The sequence below is a fragment of the Ipomoea nil genome, unplaced genomic scaffold, assembly GCF_001879475.1.
Source record: "Ipomoea nil cultivar Tokyo-kokei standard unplaced genomic scaffold, Asagao_1.1 scaffold3314, whole genome shotgun sequence".
Lineage (NCBI taxonomy): Eukaryota > Viridiplantae > Streptophyta > Magnoliopsida > Solanales > Convolvulaceae > Ipomoea > Ipomoea nil.
In genome coordinates, this window is record NW_017619742.1 from 3525540 (window position 1) to 3530000 (window position 4461).

The window sequence follows — 4461 nt, forward strand, 5'->3', positions numbered from 1 at the left end:
TGAATTTAATGCATAAAAAACTAACTGCGAATCGGTCTCAACATCTACATCTCCCAGACCTGTTCCCTTCATCCATGTTAGAGCTTCACGGATACAAATGGCTTCAGCTTCCCTCACCGTGTACTTCCCCAACCACAATCCCCAACAAAGCATGACGCTACGCATAGACTCATCCAAAACAGTAAGGTAATGAAAGAACCAGTCAACCACATTACCTTGTTGTAAACTGCTTGCCGGCAAACAAAACCCATCCCATACTCGCACTGCCTCCTCACACGACACAAATAGATGGTAAGCAGACTCTTCCTCCTGGGCGCACATATGGCAAGAAAAACTGCAATGAACTCTTCGTCTATTTAGCACATCACACGTAGGAAGATATGAAGACGTTAACTGCCACCTAAACAACTTCACCTTCGGGGGTACTTGTAGGCTCCAAATCCTACACCAAGGTCGGTCATCATAAACTTCTCTGGCTAACATTCTGTAACAAGATTTCACGGTATAATTACCCTTAGAATCCCAATGCCAAGACCAAGAAACTGGGGGCTTTCGCATGCCTATGGGAATATTAAGAATGTACCTTGCATCACGATCATTAAAGATGTCCCGAACACAACCCTCATCCCAACCAGTTTGCGGAGTATTAAAAAGAGATGAGACAAGTGACTCTTTAATATTGTCTGGTAGAGTGGTAGATATATAAGGCTCCTCATCAACTGGCAGCCACGGATCGTAGCCAGCCGTACTGAACCCATCGCCAATGCATCGCCTCAAGCCCTCTTTCACCACACTTTGAACCTCCGACAAACCTTGCCAGACAAAAGATGCATTACTACAAGAAGTAGCTTCAAGAAAGGAGCACTGTGGGAAATACCTACTTTTATAGACCCGAGCTAGCAGCGAATTTGGCCTCGAGAGAAGCCGCCATGCTTGCTTCCCCAACAAAGCCAAATTCATCTCCCTCAACCGGCGAAAACCTAGCCATCCTTTACTCTTTGGAGCACACAGGCCATTCCAAGCCCACCATCCCATCCCTTTCCCACTCCCTATTGCACCCGTCCACCAATACTCGTTGAGGGCAGTCTCAATTTCCTTGCAAACACCAACTGGCAGTAAGAAAACCATCATAGTATAACATGGGAGAGCTTGTAACACATTCTTTAACAATACCTCACGGCCTGCTCGAGATAAGAATTTCGAATTCCAGCTTCTAACACGGCTCAGTATCTTGTCTTTGAGAAAACCAAACACGGCTTTCTTATTCCGCCCCATTAGCGAGGGGAGTCCCAGGTATTTTCCATGTGTTTCCCCTTGACTCACCCCAAGGATATGAACAACTTCATTGCGGGTTTGCTGAGGCACATTTGCACTAAAACACACCAAGGACTTATCAAAATTAATTCTTTGCCCCGAAGCGGTAGCATACATATCCAAAACACCTTTCATCTGCTCACTCTCCTCCTTATTTGCACGAAAAAAAAAAAAAAAAAAAAAAAAAAAAAAAAAAAAAAAAAAGAAACAATCGTCCGCGAATAGAAGGTGGGATATCAGCGGTGCCCCTCGCGCAACGGTGATACCATGCATGTCTCCTCGTCTCATCTTATGCTCAATTAGTGCACTTAGCCCTTCTGCCACTAATAAAAACAGGTATGGTGATAGTGGATCACCCTGCCGCAGACCCCTACTCGGCCAAATTGGCCCTAACTTGCATTGCTCGTATAGTATATGATAATTCACCAAGCTTGCAGTCTCCATCAAGATATTGACCCATCAACATACCCCATGAGCTCCTGACCGCGTAAAAAGGGGACTAACTGAGTCCTCCATAACAGGAAGTTTCGATATGTCAGCTTTATCGATACGAAATGGTGGGCACCGGAGAGGGTATTTTGGTTTGTGGTCGGAGAGGAAGCACCACCGGCAATAATGGTACGTTCGGAGGAATTGGAAGACATGGCAGCGATTGGCCGGGTTGTTTTCGAAGAGAGAGGCGATCGGATGAGGGGAGAGAAAAGAGGATTCCTGGTCTAACTGATACCAGATGAGATAATTTGAATTTCATTCAACACAACTAGAAAGAGGATTACAATACTAATAGTATAACAACTCTACATAAGTAACCCCTATCAACTAGGAAAACCACATAAGACTAAGCCTAGTATAAAGACTAGTAAACAAAGCAATAATAATAAAGTAACAAATAATAATATTGCTAACAAAATCAAACCCCACTTTAAGCATAACTGCTCTAAGGAATCTCCCCTCAACACGGTCATATGCTTTACTCATGTCCACCTTCAACGCAGCAACCCCTACTCTCCCTTGAGTTTTCCGTTTTAGGTAATGATGTGCCTCGTAAGCGAGCATGACATTATCCGAGATTAACCGCCCAGGCACAAAAGCACTCTGAGCATCGCATATAATCCCATTTAAAAGAGGCTTCATACGATTCGCACACACCTTAGCAGCTATTTTATACAACACATTACAAAGTGCAATGGACCGTAAGTCCTTCATTGTTTCCGGATTCCCCTTCTTTGGTATCAACACAATCAAACTTTCATTAGCGCGAGCCGGTAGTTGACCAGTATCAATAAAACTTCTGCAAAACTGCGTCTCATCAGCCCCGACTATCTCCTAGAAATACTGATAAAACCCCGGACCAAAACCATCAGGCCCCGGTGATTTATCGGGATGCATTTGAAAAGCCGCCACTCGCACCTCTTCTGCACTAACCGGTCGAACTAACCGGGCATTTCCCTCTGGCTTTACATATTGCCGCATGCAGGCAATAACTTCATCCATTTCCCCATCCTCAGCCGTAAACACCCCCCTGAAGTAATCAACCATTATTCTGTCAATCTCCTATTCACCCTCAATCCAATCACCATGCTCATTTTTCAGTTTTCTCACCGCATTACGCCTCCATCGAGCCTTTTCACTGTTATGAAAAAACTTTGTATTTTGATCACCCCCCCCCCCCCCCCGCCACCAGTGCTCCTTGGCCCTTTGTTTCCAATACAAATGTTGTTGCTCCAACAAGATTAGGAGCTCCTTCTCCACACGTTCATACTCAGCACATCCATCACCCTCCGTTCTCGCACGCAGGGTTTCCAGCTTTAACTTAAAGGCCTCAATTCTCTTCAAAAAATCCATGTTATAGTTCCGGCCCCAGACCCATATATCATGGCTACACGCAACAATGCGTTCCAAGACATCCAAACCCATAGTTCCATCCCAGCTCTGCTGCACAATTTCCTTACAGATATCTTCCCGCAACCACATATTATCGAAACAAAACCTTCGCCGCCTCAGTGCTTGTTGAACTACCACAGGGATAACCACAAGAGGAAGGTGGTCACTGTATGGTACAGTAACAGAATGAGCCATAACCCCTTCATACAACAATAACCACGACTCCGTTGTGAGTATACGGTCTAACATCTCCTCCAACATATTAGGAGTGCCACGAGGCTTCACCCAAGTAAACTGATTTCCTGCAAAAGGGAAGTCCTGCAACCCACAATCCTCCACCACTGTCCGAAAACCCTTTAGACGCCATTTAGGATGACCCGTCCTCCCCCTTTTTTCTATTTGGTGTTGTAAATCATTGAAGTCTCCCATTATCAGCCATGGTAGGGTACGAAGCATGTTCCACGACTCTCTGTGCCTGTTTCTCTCCGGGAAACTATAAAACTCTGTAAACCTCCACTTCGGGCAGCCAACATCCAAGGTTACAAAAGCATCTATATGGTTGTTGGAATAACGAGTTACTTCTACATCCACATGATCAGCCCATAAAAGAGCCAACCCTCCACGATGCCCCTGTGCATCAACCACCAACATATTCTGAAAACCCAACCTTACGCGTATCGGTTCCAACTTCTGCTTATTCACAAACGTCTCCATCAAGAACACTACACTCGGCCTCTTCGTGCGGACCAAATCCGCCAAAACCTGAACTACCGTCTGGTTGCCAAGCCCACGGCAATTCCATGACATAAGACTCATATCTCTTGGCGGGTTTGTTGAGCCAAACCCGCCGTACTCAAGTTTTTTGGATCTGCTTGTTCAAAATCCATCGAGGCAACCACAGTGTTAGTCGATGCCTCCTGTGCGTCCACTCGCCTCTTTTTTCTGCTCCACAAAAACAACCCCAGCTTGCTCTTTCGCCCAGCCGCATATCTCTGTACGAGCCGCACTTGAGGCCACCGTATTAGGCGCTTTCCAGTTCTGCCTCTCGGAATTGGACGCCGGAGCTACCCACCTCTGCCCAGCAGCCGATACCACTCGACGCAAGCCAGCACGCAACCATGCCCCGTACGGCTTATCCACACCCTCAGCCATTCCTCATGCAGAGATATGGCAAAACCTCTCCCCATGTCCAATTACCCCACATCGAAAGAAAAAAGTAGGGAGACGCTCATACCTGAAGTCTATGATTGCCCATGCTCCATC